This window comes from Peromyscus maniculatus, chromosome 6 (genome assembly GCF_049852395.1).
Source record: "Peromyscus maniculatus bairdii isolate BWxNUB_F1_BW_parent chromosome 6, HU_Pman_BW_mat_3.1, whole genome shotgun sequence".
NCBI classification, from domain to species: Eukaryota; Metazoa; Chordata; class Mammalia; order Rodentia; family Cricetidae; genus Peromyscus; species Peromyscus maniculatus.
The window spans coordinates 87056831-87076131 of NC_134857.1; the positions used below are offsets into that span (position 1 = coordinate 87056831).

At 39.8% G+C, this 19301-nt stretch overlaps 1 long non-coding RNA gene across 1 annotated transcript in view; it reads right to left on the reverse strand.

Moving 5' to 3' along the window:
* The window catches only part of LOC143273951 (uncharacterized), a 55232-nt gene that overhangs the window by 28859 nt on the left and 7072 nt on the right, over window positions 1-19301 (reverse strand). Inside the window, exon 2 of the long non-coding RNA XR_013052294.1 lies at window positions 80-283. This is a non-coding gene — a long non-coding RNA (uncharacterized LOC143273951). The remainder of the gene's footprint in view (window positions 1-79; window positions 284-19301) is intronic.

The following is a 19301-nucleotide window of genomic DNA, read 5'->3' on the forward strand; positions in this document are numbered from 1 at the left end:
TTGGAGGGGGCATGAAATGTGTCCCTAGGGCCTAAGAGCTAGAGATATGGCCTGCCCAGTCCAGAGATCGGGGCCTTACCTGTTCCCAGTTGGTGCAGGGTAGGTGCCGGGGACCAGCCCCAGCAGTTTCAGGGGTCCAAAGGATGGGATTCCTGGAAGGTATAGTAAGGACTCAGAGACAGTGCTCGTGAAAGCTGACAGGTCACTTCAGGCTTCTGCAGTTGCTAAGTAGCTTCTTTGTTACAGCTTCTTTAGCGTCTGCTTTTGCTTTTGTACCCTCAGTCTTTTATTATCATAAGCAAGGGGAAACAGAAAGAAAAAGGGAAATCACCCATACTGAGTGTTCTCATGATTCCAAAGGTTATTTTTAGAAAATCACCAATATATTCTTCATCATCACAGAAGCTATCCCAGACTTATCACCAAAGCAAGCATAATCTGTTTTTACTATTAATGACTATACAATCTTCTGAGCACTTGACCCAGAGGCTAGCAACATGCAATTTCGAAAAAAAGGTAAAAATAAGAACAGCGGTTAATGTACCAGACAGTCATTTCCTTCTCACACAGCCTACTCCGACCTCAAGACCCCTGCAGGCACCTAAGTTCCTCCTCAGCCCTCTGCAAACACCAAGCCCCATGGCTGGTGGGCCACAATGACCTCAGACAAGAACTCTGCCCCTGCCAGTCAGTGATTTCTGTCTTTCTTATCCCAACAATTCCAAGGAAGACCTGATCCAATTTTCAGAGCTTCCATGAAAGAGCCTCACATTTCCTGGCAGCTCTTTTTAATCTAGGAACCCAATGAAACTGGCAGTAATCACTCCAACCATTGCCCATTGTCTCCACACTCCTTCAGGAGGAATCAAGATATCTGGATTAAAGTTGCCATCTCCCTTTTCTTGGTGGAGGCCACTATTTTCCTCCTATTCTAGGTTCCTACACTTTTAGTTTGTCATCCCATCTATATGTTATTCCATCCACAATCTTCAGCCAATACCCCTTAGGGTCTCAAGTTTTGCACAATGCCCTTGGAATATCCTCAGAAACTGAATTAATCATCATGGCCAATTTTAGTCCAGTGTGTTGATACACATCATACCACATTGCTATAGTTGACCACACATTTGGTACAGTTTATCCAAGCTTGAAAAGCTTCCCCAGGCTGCAGGTTCTTTTCCATGACCACCATAACTGCCTTAACCCCAGCCTGGGTGATCATCTCTGTATAATTTCCTGTTTAATTTACTTCACTCCTTTCCTGTATCACAGAAATCACCATTTATCTAGGAACATAGAACATGAAAATTAGATAGAAGAAAAAGACCAGCATTACAAGAAGTAATTCTATGGAGGAGAACATGACATGTGCATGCCATAAAGCATGACTTTAAGACACGTAGGCATTTCTGCCTTGGCCCTCTAGAGGCATGCTAAGCAGAAGATCTGGAGAGGAACACACAGAGGGTTGATGGTCCACAATCTCATGTCCCTCACCTCCAATCATCTTATATGCCGTCCCCAGCAGGTGGGCATATGGCCTCGGTGGTCACTGGAGTCACAGAGGATGGTTGGTTTGTCCAGGGGGGTGGGGGAAGAATCTGCTGCCCAGTATCTGGGCATGCACTGAGTGGTGGGGGAAAGGGGCATGAAATGTGCCCCAGGGGCCTAGGGGTTAGAGAACTGGTCTGCCCAGTCCAGAGATCAGGGCCTCACCTATTCCCAACTGTTGTAGGGTGGGCATATGGTTCCAGTGGTCACTGGTTCCACAAGGGATGGTTAGTTTGGTGAGGGGCCAGGGGAAGAGGCAGCTGCCAGGTCCCTGGGGCTCCAATGGCTGTGGGGAGGGGCACAGAATATGCCCCAGGGGCCTAGGGGCTAGAGATCTGGTCTGGCAGTCCAGAGATCAGGGACTTACCTGTTCCTGTTCCCAATCAGTGTAGAGTGAGCATATGGCTCCTGTGGTCACTGATGTTACAGGGATGGTTGGTTTGGCAATGGGGTGTGGGGGAAGGATCTGCTGCCCAGTCTCTGGGGCTGCACTGGCTAGCGGCAAAAGTGGCACCAAATGTAACCCCAGGGCCTAGTGGCTAAAGAAATGGTCTGCCCAGAGATGAGTTCCCAATCAGTGCAGAGTAGGTGCATGGTTCCAGTGGCCACTGATGCTGCAGGGGATGGTCGGCTTGGTGAGGGGTGGGGGATCTTTGTTTCTATTTTATTGATTTCAGCCCTGAATTTATTTCCTGCCATCTACTCCTCTTGGGTGTGTTCACTTCTTTTTGTCCTAGAGCTTTTAGGTGTGCTCTTTAGTCACTATTTAAGATTTCTCCAAATACTTTATGCAGGCACTTAGTTCTATGAATTTTCCTCTTGAGTATTGCTTTCACTGTATAAGTATGTTGTGTATTCGTTTTCAATGAATTCTAGGAAGTCTTTAATTCCTTTATTTCTTCCCTGACCCAGTGGTAATTCAGTTGAGAGTTTTTCAGTTTCCATGAGTTTGTAGGATTTCTGTAGTCTTTGTTGTTGAACTCCAACTTTAATTCATGGTGATATAAGGGGTTATTCCATTGTTTTTGTATTTGTTAAGACTTGCTTTGTGACTGAGAATGTAGTTAATTTTTGAGAATATTCTGTGATGTGCAGAGAAGAAAGTATATTCTTTGGTGTTTGGGTAAAATGTTCTGGAGATATGTTAGTTCCATTTGAGTCATAAAGCCTGTTAGTTCTCTCTTTGTTTAGTCTCTGTCTAGATGACCTGTCTATTGGTCAGAGTATAGTGTTGAAGTCTCCCACTATTAATGTGTGGGTTTTGATATGTGATTTAATGTTTAGTAATGTTTCTTTTACAAATGTGGATGCCCTTATTTTGTGGGGACGGATATTCAGAATTGAGACATCATCTTGGTGGGTTTGTCCTGTAATGAATACAAAATGTCCTTCTCCATATCTTTTGATTAATTTTGGATAGATGTCTATTTTGTTATATATTAGGGTAGCTACAACACCTTGTTTCTTAGATTTTTTTTATTGGAAAATCTTTTTCCAACTCTTTATTCTGAGGTAATGTCTTTCTTTGATGTTGACATGTTTCTTGTATGTAGCAGAAGGATGGATCCTGTTTTCATACCCATAAGTAAAAGTCAAAACTTCCTCCTTTATAATATTTTGGTATTTAGTCACAGTGATGAAAAGTGTGACCAACACAGTTTATTACCAGGGTCTCTGGCACTTGTTCTGGGATGGGGATCCACTTCAGTAACTACAAACAATGGACCTGTTGCTGTGTGTGTGTGTGTGTGTGTGTGTGTGTGTGTGTGTCTGTGTCTGTGTCTGTGTCTGTGTGTGAGTGTCTGTGTCTGTGTGAGAGAGACAGAGACAGAGAGACAGAGAGACAGAGAGAGAATCTGTCTTCCTTTGGATTCCTGGAAGACTCTTGCTAGGTCATGGGGTAGACTTTTAGGCTGACAGTTCTGCCAGCTCTACTTTTGAGGGGAAGAAACTGAGTTGCAGGGCTGTAACAAGAGCCATTTTCATCACCAAAGTGAAAAGACCTGCCCAGAAGACTCGGGGAGTCATATTTACTTCTGAGTTTCTATACCAGTATTGGAACTAATTTTAGACCACTGCTTAGGAAGACTGATGACAAAACTTAGAGCCATTTCAGTCTCTACTTGGTGATAAGATTGGAAATGCAGTTATGGGTCTCTAGGAGTTCCTGTGCAGCTGGCAAGTCTTATTTCTGACCACTGCTGAGAAGGGCTGGACCCAAGTGCTTTCTCAGATTACATACATGGAGCTGGGGGCACAGAATGCCTTTTCCAGGTGCACCACATTGACATATTTCTGTTGGGTCCATGACTGATCTCATGGGTAATTTAAGCAGCTTAGCTATTTCCTATGTTCTATGTCTTCAAGACCTGTACAGAGTCTTTTAAAAACTTTCTTATTCCTCACATTCTATGGATGGTATCTTTGTGTCAGAATTTTTCCTGCAAACACAGTCAATTTGAACATATATCTTTACACTGAAAGTAGAATCAGGGAACAAATGCATATTCACAAAGTCTAAAATCCATCAACTTTAGTTAAATTCTAAAGGATAGACTGAAAATTCTGACTGGAATTAATGTTAGCTTTTACACATACTGCTTTTTTGAATGTCTGTTAGTCTTCTGGTTTTGGCAGCAACATATTCTTTCAATTTTACTTCAACTTATTTATGAAGTTACAATTTTACCACCTTCCACTGGGGATCCCAGCAAGGGGCATTGGCATTATCTCTACATACTATGAGAGTAGTGCTGTGGAATAATACTCTTGTACACTATAAAGATCTGTCACTCTGATTAGTTTAATAAAATGCTATTTGGCTAGTAGAGAGGCAGGAAGTATAGGCAGGGTAACCTAAGTAAGGATGATGGGAAAGAAAAGGTCAGAGTGAGGAGTCACCACCGAGACACAGAGGGAGCAGTAGGTGAATGTGCTGTGCTAGTAAATGTACCACCATATGGGAAAGCATAAATAGGAATATGGGTTAATTTAATTGTATGAGTTAGCTAGTAACAAGGCTGGGCTATCAACCAATCATTTATAATTCATATTTAGCCTCTGAGTTGGTTATTTGGGAATAGGCAGTCAGGACAGGAAATGTGCAATTACATATGACACTCAAATTACACATAAAACCTGAGAAAGCTTAAAAAATGATTTCAAACACATATATTCCAAACAGAGTCAAGCACAACTTCTTGGTAGCTGCCTTTTCTCTGGTGGGCTCTGTTTGCTGGCAATGAGCAGAGGCATGGTTCCTTTAAGAGATGGCTTCCTGGCTCAGGAATAGTGGCAAAAATGGGTGACTCCTTTAAAAAGTCACTACCAAACACTTAATATGGTGTTTATGAGCAGCCAGTGGCAAGCTCCTCCATGACAGCATGGAATTAGAAACTTCTCAGACTTTGAGCATAAACATGGCTCTCAGAGCTGGCAGTAAACATGCCTCTGCCATGAGACTAGACTTTCAGGTTACCAAGGGGGAGGAGCCAGCACCACCATGCCATGATTACATAGTGATTTTTTTTTGCTCATGCAGACAGAAAAGGTTACAAATGCATAGTAAGGACAGAGTAAAGAGCCTCTACACAGGTCACAGTATGTTTAAAAAATATATGTAGGCTTGTGAGAGAAAAAGAAAAAGGGTAGAGAAAGTCCTTAAAAAAGGAATAGAATAATAAAAAATACAATAAGCCATGTAAAATGGAAAATACACAGAGAGTCTGGATACTGTATGCTATTGTGTTGTCTTTAAATTTTTGATGGCTAATGAATAAATGATAACAGCTGAGAGACATTTGATTATGATAGCTGCTAGATTAAACCAATTTATATAATTTAAAAATACCTTGACCTCAAAATTTAAGTCAAAAGATATGTTACTTTGGGAAAAACATTCTTCTCTTATTTCCACAGGAAATGAAAGGCTCTGGATTCATTCTGGGCTAGGAAAAAACAGGCTTGATCTAGGAAAACTCCCCCGGAAAATTTCTGATGGGAATAGATGGCCTAGATGATTCAACATTTCAGAACATCGCTGTTGCAATTTCCTGTGAGTTCCACATCTGGAACAGCTTCAAGGCTGCTGGCTAAGATGATCCAGCCTCACAGAGTACTCCAGTCAGGACTTGACCATAATCCTAAATTTTCTCAGGGTCTCCCAAAGATTACCAGTACCCACAATCAGCAGGAAGTAGTCTAGAGAACTATGCCCACATTCCCCAAAATAAATTATGAATATTTATCATTGTTTAGGGAGTTGGTTACAACTTGTTATTGGTAATGGTAAAAAAAGGTGAAAAGAGGAGAATAGATTCAGGGATCTCATTGTAAAAAGAAAAGGGGATATAGAAGTGATATGATAAAAGGGTAGAATATTGAATCTACTACAATGCAAAAAACAACTATTAATCTTTAATATTTTATGTTGGTATGGATTTGATCTATTCATACAAATTTAAAGTTAATTTTGTTATTCTGTATGTATATTTCTACTCTTGTTTATGGTATAATGTTTATGCATCTCCTTTAAAAATGTAATATATAATTAAGAAATACAGATTAATAGTCATCTATAATAAAAAACTTATAGTCATATTAGTAAGGTTTTCAAGATCATACAGAGATATATTTCAGATAGATAGGCAATCTTCAAACACTTCAAAGACCTAGAGAATATGGCATTTAAAATGATTTAAGAACTTAGAATTTTCTTGACAGTGAGACAGGTCCGTCTGCTCCTGGCAGCACCAAATACTTCAAAGAGGATGATGGGTGGTTTGTTTTCTTTGTGGAGTTTATTTTCTTTATGACAAAAGCTAGCCATATGGGCAAAAATGCCCTTGCCTCAATTGCTGGCAGTTACTGTACAAACTGGACAACCAGGATGCAAGAAAGGTGACAGCCAAACTTTACCAAGACAAGATAGGACAGTCCTTCAAAATTCTCTGCTTCATTGGAAAGTCTGTCAGGTGTATTAGGCCTATAAGCCAGAGTTGGATGCCTCCATGTTACAGAGGAACTTTGGGTGGCTGCCCAGGCAGCGAGATATCCCTGTTATTAGGAAATATTTCATCCTTCTGGGGTCTTTGATGGAGCTGAAGACTAAATAGTGATAATTATACTTTTCTTTAGTTATAACGAGAAGTAAATTAGATACAAAACATTAGTTTCACTAAGATAAGATAGATAATTAGGTATTTTCTCTAATTTTGCCAACTGCAAATGGATTGGATATTGTTACTGCAATCCTTATATAATAACTGGGTTTTGTTATATATGTTACTATGTTAAAGTTAAAACCTTATTTTTTAGTTAGATAAAAAGGGGGGAATGTTAGGATGGAACGTTCTGTAGATATCTATTAGGTCCATTTGGGTCATGACATCAGTTAAGTCCTTTATTTCTCTGTTAAGTTTCGATTTGGGAGATCTGTCCAGTGGTGAAAGTGGGGTGTTGAGATCTCCCACTATTAATGTGTGGGGTTTTATATGTGGTTTAAGCTTTGGTAATGTTTCTTTTACATATGTGGGTGCCCTTGTGTTTGGGGCATAAATGTTGAGAATTGAAACTTCATCTTGGTGGATGTTTCCTGTGATGAGTATTTAATGCCCTTCTTGAACTCTTTTGATTGATTTTAGTTTGAAGTCTATTTTGCTTGATATCAGGATGGCTAGACCAGCTTGCTTCTTAAGACCATTTGATTGGAAAGTCTTTTCCCAGCCTTTTATTCTTAGGTAGTGTCTATCTTTGAATTTGAGGTTTGTTTCTTGTATGCAGCAGAAAGATGGGTCCTGCTTTCGTATCCATTCTGTAAGCCTATGTCTTTTTATAGGTGAATTAAGTCCATTAATATTAAGGGATATTAATGAACATAATTAATTAATTGTTCATCCGTTATTTTTGGTGGTAGTGTGTGTGTACTTCTCTTCTTTGAGGTTTACTGCTGTGGCTTTGTCTATTGCCTGTGTTTTTGAGTGTGTATCTGACTTCCTTCAGTTGGAATTTTCCTTCTAGTGCTTTCTGTAGGGCTGGGTTTGTGGATAAGTATTGTTTAAATCTGGCTTTGTCTTAGAATGTCTTGTTCATTCTGTCTATGATGATTGAAAGTTTTGCTGGGTATATTAGTCTGGGCTGACATCCATGGTCTCTTAGTGTCTGCATTACATCTGTCCAGGTCCTTCTGGTTTTCAAAGTCTCCATTGAGAAGTCGGGTGTTATTCTGATGGGTTTGCCTTTATAGGTCACTTGGCCTTTTTCCTTTGCTGCTCTTAATATTCTTTCTTTATTCTGTACGTTTAGTTGTTTAATTATTATGTGGCAAGGGGGCTCTTTTGGAGGGTCTAGTCTGTTTGGGGTTCTATAGGCTTCTTGTATCTTCATAGGCATTTCCTTCTTTAGGTTGGGAAAGTTTTCTTCTATGATTTTGTTGAATATATTTTCTATGCCTTTGAGTTGGTATTCTTCAACTTCTTCTATCCCTATTATTTGTAGGTTTGGTCTTTTCATGGTGTCCCAAATTTCTTGGACATTTTAGTTCATGACTTTGTTGGCTTTAGTGTTTTCTTTGATGAATCTATTTCTTCTACTGTATCTTCAATGCCAGAGATCCTCTCTTCCATCTCTTGCATTCTGTTGGTTATACTTACATCTGAAGTTCCCGATCTTTTACTCAGATTTTCTATTTTCAGCATTTCTCTCTGTTTGTGTCTTCTTCTTTTTTTTCTATTTCCCTTTTCAGGTCTTGGATTGTTTCCTTTATTTGTTTCATTGCTTTTTCATGACTTTCTTTCAATACTTTATTGTTTTCTTCCAAGACTTTATTGTTTTCTTCCAGGACTTTATTGTTTTCTTCTAACTTGTTTGCCCTTTCCTCTAGTTGTTTATAGGGTTCTTCCCATTTTTTGTCTTTTCCTCTACACAATACTCTACTTTCTTCATGAATATAACTTCTTCTCAGCACACGATGGAACTTTCTCTAAAATCAACCACATACTTGGCCACAAAGCAAATCTCAACAGATAAAAAACAACTGGAATAACCTCCTGTGTTCTATCAGACCACCATGGTTTAAAGTTAGATTTCAACAACAACAAAAACTACAGAAAACCTACAATCTCATGGAAACTGAATAATGCCCAACTGAATCACCAATGGGTTAAGGAAGAAATAAAGAAAGAAATTAAAGACTTCCTAGAGATCAATGAAAATGAAGACACCACATACCCAAACTTATGGGACACTACAAAAGCAATGCTAAGAGGAAAATTCATAACACTAAATGCCCACATAAACAAGTTGGAGAAATGTCACACTAGTGACTTAACAGCACACCTGAAAGCTCTTGAACAAAAAGAAACAAAGTTTCCCAGGAAGAATAGATGCCAGAAAATTATCAAAGAGAGAGGTAAAATTAATAAATTAGAAACTAAGGGAACAATACAAAAATTAATGAAACAAAGAATTGGTTCTTTGAGAAAATCAACAAGACAGACAAGCCCTTATCCAAACTAACCAAAAGATAGAGGGAGAGAATCCAAATCAACAAAATCAGAAATGAAAAGGGGGACATAACAACAGACATTGAAAAAACTAGAGAATTATCAGGTCATATTTCAAAAACCTCTACTCCACAAAACTGGAAAACCTAAAAGAAATGGACAATTTTCTGGATATGTACCACATACCTATAATAAATTAAGACCAGATAAACTATTTAAATTGTCCAATAACACCTAAGCAAATAGAAAGAGTCATTAAAAGTCTCCCAACCAAAAAAAGCCCAGGACCAGATGGTTTCAGTGCAGAATTCTATCAGATCTTCAAAAAGAGTTAATACCAATACTCTCTAAATTGTTCCACATAATAGAACCAGAAGGAACATTACCAAACTCCTTCTATGAGGCTACAATTACCCTGATTCCTAAACCAAACAAGGATACAACAAAGAAAGAGAACTACAGACCAATCTCCCTCATGAAAATTGATGCAAAAATACTCAATAAAATACTGGCAAACAGACTCCAAGAACACATCAAAACAATTTTCTACCATGATCAAGTAGGCTTCATCTCAGAGATGCAAGGGTGGTTCAACATACGAAAGTCCGTCAATGTAATACACCATATAAACAAATTCAAAGAAAAAAAAACACATGATCATCTCACTAGATACAAAAAAGTCATTTGACAAAATCTAACACCCCTTCATAATAAAAGTATTGGAGAGATCAGGAATACAGGGAACATACCTAAACATAATAAAGGCAATTTACAGCAAGCCAACAGTCAACATCAAATTAAATGGAGAGAAACTCAAAGCAATTCCACTAAAATCAGGAATGATGCAAGGCTGTCCACTCTCCCCACACTTATTCAATATAGTACTTGAAGTTCTAGCCAGAGCAATAAGACAACATAAGGAGATTAAGGGGATACAAATTGGAAAGGAAGAAGTCAAGCTTTCCCTATTTGCAGATGACATGATAGTATACTTGAGTGACCCCAAAGATTCCACCCAGGAACTGATAAAGCTTATAAACACCTTCAGAAACATAGCAGGATAGAAGAGCAACTCAAAAAAATCAGTAGCCCTTCTATATACAATGGACAAAGAAGCTGAGAAGGAAATCAGAGATACCTCACCCTTTGCAATAGCCACAAATGACATAAAATGCCTTGGGGTAACACTAACCAAGTAAGTGAAGGACCTATATGATAAGAACTTTAAGTCCCTGAAAAAAGAAATTGAAGAAGATGTCAGAAAATGGAAAGATCTCCCATGCTCATGGATAGGCAGGACCAACATAGTAAAAATGGCAATTTTACCAAAAGCAATCTACATATTCAATACAATCCCCATCAAAATACCAACACAATTCTTCACAGACCTGGAAAGAATAATACTCAATTTCATATGGAAAAACAAAAAACCCAGGATAGCCAAAAGAATCCTGTACAATAAAACAACCTCTGGAGGCATCAGGATCCCTGACTTCAAGCTCTACTATAGAGCTACAGTAATAAAAACAGCTTGGTATTGGCATAAAAACCAACATGTGGACTAATGGAATCGAATTGAAGACACCGACATTAACCCACACATTTCTTAACATATAATATTTGACAAAGAAGCCAAAAGTGTACAATGGAAAAAAGAAAACATCTTCAACAAATGGTGCTGCCATAACTGGATATCAATGTATAGAAGGATGCAAATAGATCCATATCTGTCACCATGTACTTGCACTTAAGTCCAAGTGGATCAAGGACCTCAACATCAATCTAGCTACTCAGAACCTGCTAGAAGAGAAAGTAGGAAGTAGTCTTGAACACATTGGCATAGGAGATCACTTCCTAAATATAAAACCAGTAGCACAGACACTGAGAGAAACAATCAATCAATGGGACCTCTTGAAACTGAGAAGCTTTTGTAGAGCAAAGGATATGGTCAACAAGGCAAAGCGACAGCCTACAGAATGGGAAAAGATCTTCACTAACCCCACATCTGACAGAGGACTGATATCCAGAATATATAAGGAACTCAAGAAATTAGACATCAAAACGACCAGCAGTCCAATTAAGAAATGGGCTATAGAACTAAACAGAGAATTCTCAACAGAGAAAACTCAAATGGCTGAAAGACATTTAAGGAATTGCTCGACATCCCTAGTCATCAGGGAAATGCAAATCAAAACAACTCTCAGATACCACCTTACGCCTGTCAGAATGGCTAAGATCAAAAACACTGAAGACACTTTATGCTGGAGAGGATGTGGAACTAGGAGAACTCTCCAACACTGCTGGTGGGAATGCAAGCTTGTACAACCACTTTGGAAATCAATATGGCACTTTGTTGGAAAATTAGGAATCAATCTCCCTCAAGATCCAGCTATACCACTCTTGGGCATATACCCAAGAAATGCTCAAACATACAACAAGAGCACTTGCTCAGCTATGTTCATATCAGCATTGTTTTTAATAGCCAAAACCTGGAAACAACCTAGATGCCCTTCAACTGAAGAATGGATAAATAAATTATGGCACATATATACAATGGAATACTACTCAGCAGAGAAAAACAATGACATCATGAGGTTTGCAGGCAAATGAATGGATCTAGAAAAAATCATCCTGAGTGAGGTAACCCAGACTCAGAAAGACAAATATGGTATGTACTCACTCATAGAAGGATACTAGATGTGGAACAAGGATGACTGGACTGCTACTCACATCACCAGGGAGGCTACCTGGAAAACAGGACCCCAGGAAAGACACGAGGATCACCCAATGATTGAGACATGGCTGAGATCTACATAAACACTGTGGGCATGAGTGGGAGCAATGAAGGGCGAGGGTCAAGGGATAGAGAGCGGGAGATCCCAGCTGGATCAAGAAAAGAGAGGGAGAACAAGGAATAGGAGACCATGTAAATGAAGACCACATGAGAAAAGGAAGAAACAAAGAGCTAAAGAGGCCCAGAGAAATCCACAAAGATACCCTGTATATGTAACCAACCATCTTATTAAATAAGAAACACAGAACCAATGTAAAAGAGAAAGCCAAGAGGTCAGAGCTCAGAGCTAAAATCTCACCCTTCCTCCTGCGGTGGTCCTAGTTCTCCTAAAGAGTGCTACTTCCTGTGTGTATATCTTTTCATAGTCTTTTTGTTCTGCCTTCTCATTGGTTGTAAACCCAAACACGTGACTGCCTTATCACTGCCTGTATGTACAGCCCCCCAGGTCTTAAAGACGTATGTCTCCAATGCTGGTTGTATCCCTAAACACACGGAGATCTACCTAGCTCTTCTACCAAGTGCTGGGATTAAAGGCGTGCGCCACCACCGCCATGCTCTTTCTATGGCTCTAATAGCGATGACCCCTGGCCAACTTTATTAACATACAATGAAAATCACATTTCATTACAAATAGAATACCACCGTAATACCCCCACAACTGACTGCTGGCAATGGTCAAGAGACAGCCAGGACTGACCTACTTTGGTGATGGAATGGCCAAACACCCTAATAGTTGTGCCAGAAACCCCATCCAAGGACTGAGGAATCTGGATGCAGACATCCACAGCTAGGCCCCAGGTGGAGCACCGGGAGTCTAATTAGCAAGAAAGAGGAGGGTTTATATGAGCAAGGATTGTTGAAACCAAGGTTGGATAAAGCACAGGGACAAATAGCCAAATGAATGGAAACACATGAACTATGAACCAAAGGCTGAGGGGCCCCCAACTGGATCAGGCCCTCTGAATTGGTGAGATAGTCGATTGGTTTGATCTGTTTGGGAGGCATCTCAGCAGTGTTACCAGGTCCTGTGCTCATTGCATGAGTTAGCTGTTTGCATCCTGGGACTTAAGCAGGGACGCTTGGCTCAATCTGGGAGGAGGGGACTGGACCTGCCTGGACTGAGTCTACCAGGTTGATCTCAGTCCTCGGGGGAGGCTTTGCCCTGGAGGAGGTGGGTATGGGGGTTGTCCTGGGGGAAGGGGAGGGAGGCAGGAAGGGGGAGAACAAGGGAATCTGTGGCTGTTATGTAGAACTGAATGGTATTGTAAAATAAAATAAAAGGAAAAAAGTGGGGGGATGTTCTGGAATAATCCTTGTGTATACTGTAAAGATTTGTCACTCAAATTAGTTTTATAAAATGCTGATTGGTCAGTAGCCAGGCAGAAAGTATAGGTAGGGTGACCAAACTAAGGATGATGGAAAGGAGAAGGGTAGAGTGAGGAGTCACCACTCAGATGCAGAAGAAGAAAGAGGTAAACATGCCATGCTAATAAAGGTATCACCATGTGGCAAAGCATAAATAGAAATATGGGTTAAATTGAATGTATGAGTTAGCTAGTAACAAGCCTGAGCTATCAGCCAAGCATTTATAATTCATATTTGGCCTCTGAGTCAGTTATTTGAGATCAGGCAGTCACGAAAGGAAATGTCCAATTACAGAGTTGTTTATAACAGGAAGATGATTTTAGATCAAGGCACTGGCTATCCCTAAATACATACTTTCTATTTGTAGTACAAATAGACAAAACTGGCTCCTGGTGGGCTTTGGACAAAGAGAATGCCATCAGCTTCTGGTTCATGCCAAATATTATCTTCCCATTTGACTTCCATAGAGGAAAAGGCCCATGTTAGTCACTAACTAATGAAACTTTACACCCAGGTTCCTATCCTACCAACATTAAGGGACTTTCTCTCTACACCCAGGAAGCAGTTCAACCCACTAATGGAAACCTTTTTGCAAATTAACTGATGCTGATATTTTGATGATAATTGCATTAAATATGTAGATTTATTTTCATAAGAAAGCATTTTAATAATATTCATTGTCCCAATCCATGAGCATCTGAGATTTTTTTCTATTGCCTACTTGCTTCAATTTCTCTCTTAAATATTTTAAAGTTTTCCTTGTAGGTGCTTTTCACTTTCTTGGCTTATTTAAGGGTGTTTTATGAGGCAATTACAAATAAGATTGTTCCCTACTTTCTTCATCAACATTTCTGCTGTTAGCATATAGGAAGGTCATTGAATTTTGTGTTAATTCTGTATCCAGAAACTTTATGAAAAATATTTATCATGGAACTGGACTAGGCCCTCTGGATAAGTAAGACAGTTGATTGACTTGAACTGTTTGGGAGGCCCCCAGGCAGTGGAGCTGGGACCTGTCCTTGGTGCATAGGCTGGCTTTTTGGAGGCTGGGGCCTATGCTAGGACACTTTGCTCAGCCTTAGTGTAGGGAGGAGGAGACTGGACCTGCCTCGGTCGAGTCTACCAGGCTGGGCTGACTCCCCAGGGGAGACCTTGCCTTGAAGGACGTGGGAATGGGGTGGGTGGGTTGGGGGGAGAGCTGAGGGGGTGGGAGGAGGGAGGACATGGGAATCTGTGGCTGATATGTGAAATTAAGTTAATTATAATATATATCAAAAAATATTTATCAATTCTAGGTTTTTATGGAAGAAAATTTAGGGTCTTATGTATAGAATCATATGCTCAAATAAGAGAACTTAAGCTTCTTTTTGTATTTTTATTGTGCTTTCTTTCTTCTTAATTTTTTATTTAAAATAGTTTTTTTCGTTTTACAAACCAACCACTCTTCCCCTTCCCTTTCACTCTCCCACCCCCTCACCACCCCTCACCCCACCCCATCCACTCCTGAGGGAGTAAGGCCTCTCTTGTTATTTCAACATAGGCTGGCATACCAAGTTGAGGCAGAGCCAAGCCCCTCCCTTCTGCATCAAGACTGAGTAAGGCATCGCACCATAGGGAATGGGCTCTAAACAGCCAGTTCATGTACCCAGGATAAGTCCTGGACCTATTCCCACAGGACTGACAAACAGATCAAGCCACACAACTGTTACCATCATTTAGAGGACCTATTGTGGTCCCATGCAGGCTCCCCAGCTGCTAGTCCAGAATCTAAGAACTCCCACTAGGTTGGGTCAGCAGCTGTCTCTGTGGTTTTTCCCATCATGATCTTGTCCCCCCCCCTTGGTCCTCTAATCCCTCCTCCCTCTCTTCAACTGAACTCCAGGATCTTGGCCTAGTGCTTCACTGTGGGTCTCTGCATCTGCTTCCATCAGTCACTGGATGTAGGTTCTATGAAGACAATTAGGGTAGTTACCAATCTGAGTACAGGGGAAGGCTAGTTCAAGTACCCTCTTCACCATTGCTAGGTGTCTTAGCTGGGGACATCCTTGTGAGTTGCTGGGGATTTCCCTAGCACCAGATTTCTCCCTAACCCCATAATGGCTCACTCTGTCAAAATATCTCTTTAATTGCTATCCATCACCATACCTCCCCCAACTTGGCCATCTTGAACCCTCAGGTTCCCACTCACCATTGCTTTTGCTCCATTCTCCCCTCCAAATTTACCCAGGACATTTTAACCCTTTCCCCTTCCTGGGGCAATCCGTATGTGTTCCTCTTAGGGTCATTCTCTTTTCCTAGCTTCTCAGGGGTTGTGGAATGTATCTTGCCTTTGCTTTGCATCTAATGATCAAATTGTGACTACACACCATATTTGTCTTTCTGGGTATAGATTACCTCTCTCAGGATGATTTTCTCTAGTTCCATCCATTTGCCTGCAAGTTTCTTGATGTTTTTATTTATTTATTTTTATTTATTTATTTATTTATTTGTTTGTTTGTTTGTTTTTTAACCACTGAGTAATACTCCATTGTGTAAATGTACTAGATTTTCTTTACCCATTCTTTGGTTAAGACGCATCTAGGTTGTTTTCAGGTTCTGGTTATTACTAATAATGCTGCTATGAACACAGTTGAGCAAATGTCCTTGTAGTATGGTTGAGCAACTTTTGGGTATATGCCCAGGCATGATATTGCTGGATCATGAGATTGGGTGATTGCCAGTCTTCTGAGAAACTTCCATCCTGATTTCCAGAGTGGCTGTACAAGATTGCACTCTCACCAGCAGTGGAGGAATGCAGGCTTCATCCCAGAGATGCAGGGATGGTTCAATATATGGAAATCTGTCCGTGTAATTAACCATATAAACAAATTGAAAGAAAAAAACCACATGATCATCACATTAGATGCTGAAAAAGCCTTTGACAAAATCCAAGACACCTTCACGATTAAAAGTCTTAGAGAGATCAGGGATACAAGGAACATACCTAAACATAGTAAAAGCAATATACAGCAAGCCAACAGCCAACATCAACTAAATGGAGAGAAACTCAAAGCAATTCCACTAAAATAAGGAACAAGACAAGGCTGTCCACTCTTTCCATACCTATTCAATATAATACTTGAAGTCCTAGCTAGAGCAAAAAGACAACAAATTAGATCAAGGGAATATAAACTGGAAAGAAAGAAGTCAAACTTTACCTTGCAGAAATTATTGAAGATGATTTGATAGTATACATAAGTTACCCCAAAAAGTCTACCAAGGAACTCTTAAAACTGATAACCACCTTAAGCAATGTGGAGAGACACAAGATTAACTAAAAAAAAATCAATAGCCCTCCTCCATACAAATGATAAATGGACTGAAAAAGGAATCAGGGAAATATCATCCTTTACAATAGCCACAAATGACATAAAATACCTTGGGGGTTACTCTAACCAAACAAGAAAAATGTCTGTATGACAAGAACTTTGAATCTCTGAAGAAAGAAATTGAAGAAAATATCAGAAAATGGAAAGATCTCTCATGCTTTTAGATAGGTAGGATTAACATAGTAAAAATGGCAGTCTTACCAAAAGCAGTCTACAGAGTCAATGAAATCTCCATCCAAATCACAACACAATTCATCACAGACTTAAAAGAACAATAGTTAACTTCATATGGAAAAACAAAAAACCCAGGATAGCCATAATAATCCTATACAATAGAGGAGGTATCACCATCCTTGACTTCAAGCTCTACTATTGAGCTATAATAATAGAAACAGCTTGGAAACAGCTTGGTATTGGCATAAAAACAGACATGTGGATCAATGGAAATGAACTGAAGACCCTGACATTAATCAACACACCTATGAACACCTGATTTTTGACAAAGAAGCCAAAATTGTACAATGGAAAAAAGAAAGCATCTTCAACAAATGATGCTGGTGTAACTGGATGTCAACATGTAGAAAATTGCAAATAGACCCCATACCTATTGCCATGCACAAAACTCAAGTCCAAGTGGATCAAAAACTTTAGTATAAGACCAGTTACACTGAACCTAATAGAACAGAAAGTGGGAAGTAGCCTTGAACACATTGGCACAGGAGACCACTTCCCAAATATAATTCCAGTAGCACAGACACTGAGAGCAACAATTAATAAATGGGACCTCACAAAACCAAGACACTTTTGTAGGGCAAAAGACACAGTCAATAAGGCAAAATGACAGCCTACAGTACGGGAAAAGATATTTTCCAACCCCCCATCTGACAGAGAGCTGATATCCAAAATATATAAAGAACTCAAGAAACTAGACATCAAAATCCCAAATAGTCCAATTAAAAATGGAGTGCAGATCTAAACAGAGAATTCTCAACAGAAAAATCTCAAATGGCTGAAAGAAATTTAAGGAACTGCTCAATATCCTTAGCCATCAGGGAAATGCAAATCAAAATGAAACTGAGATACCATCTTACACCCGTCAGAATGGCTAAGATAAAAAAAAAAAAACACTGGTGACAGCTTATTTTGGAGAGAATGTGGAGCAAGGGGAATTCTCCTGCACTGCTGGTAGGAATGCAATCTTGTACAGCCACTCTGGAAATCAGTATGGTGGTTTCTCAGAAAATCGGGAATCAACCTACTTCAAGACCCAGCAATACTACTCTTGGGCATATATCCAAAAGTTGCTCAACCACACCACAAGAACATTTGCTCAACTATGTTTATGCAGCATTATTTGCAGTAATCAGAACCTGGAAATAGCCTAGTTGCCCCCTCAACCAAAGAGTGAGTGAAGAAAATGTGGCACATATACACAATGGAATATTACTCAGATATAAAAAAAACAATGACATCATGAAATTTGCAGGCAAATGGATGGAACTAGAGAAAAACACCCTGAGTGAGGTAACCCAGACTCAGAAAGACCAACAGGGTATGTACTCACTCATAAGTTGACTATTAGATACAAAGCAAAGAATAACCAGGATATAATCTGCAACCCAAAAGAAGCCAGGTACAAAGGAGTACACTAAGTGGGACACAGGTGGATCTACCCAGGAAAAGGAAATGATTAAGATCTCTTGGTACACTGGGAGGGGGCAGTCGAGGACAGAGGATGGGGCATTCGAACATGAGGGTTCCAGGTGGTCAAGTTGGGGGAGGGACAGAGAAGGAGAATAATGAAAATGATATTTTGATAGAGTGAGCTATTATGGGGTTGGGGAGAAACCTGGTGCTAGGGAAATCTCTAGGATGTCCCCTGCTAAGACTCCTAGCAATGATGGAGAGTTGTGAGCCATTTATTAAGGGCATTTGGGTGGGTCTGAAATTAGATCCTCTGGAAGAATAGTATGACATCTTAACCACTGAGTCTCTCTCTAGCCTCTAAGAATGTTTCTTCTCCTCTGGGTGTCTTAAAAAAATTTATCATAAGGGATATTGAGTTTTGTCAAAAGCCTTTTCTTCATCTATAAAAATGATGATGTGTCTTCAGTGTTTTTGATCTTAGCCATTCTGACAGGCGTAAGGTTAGGTATCTCAGAGTTGTTTTGCTTTGCATTTCCCTGATAATTAGGGATGTTGAGCAATGCCTTAAATGTCTTTCAGCCATTTGAGTTTCCTCTGTTGAGAATTCTCTGTTTAGTTCTAAAGCCCATTTCTCAATTGGACTGCTGGTTGTTTTGATGTCTAATTTCTTGAGTTCATTATATATTCTGGATATCAGTCCTCTGTCACATGTGGAGAGGATGTGGAACTCTCCTCCACTGCTGGTGGGAATGCAAGCTTGTACAACCACTTTGGAAATCAATATGGCGCTTTCTTAAAAAATTGGGAATCAATCTCCCCCAAGATCCAGCTATACCACTCCTGGGCATATACCCAAGAAATGCTCAATCATACCACAAGAGCACTTGCTCAGCTATGTTCATATCAGCATTGTTTGTAATAGTCAAAACCTGGAAACAACCTAGATGCCCTTCAACTGAAGAATGGATAAATAAATTGTGGCACATATACACAATGGAATACTACTCAGCAGAGAAAAACAATGACATCATGAGGTTTCCAGGCAAATGGATGGATCTAGAAAAAATCATCGTG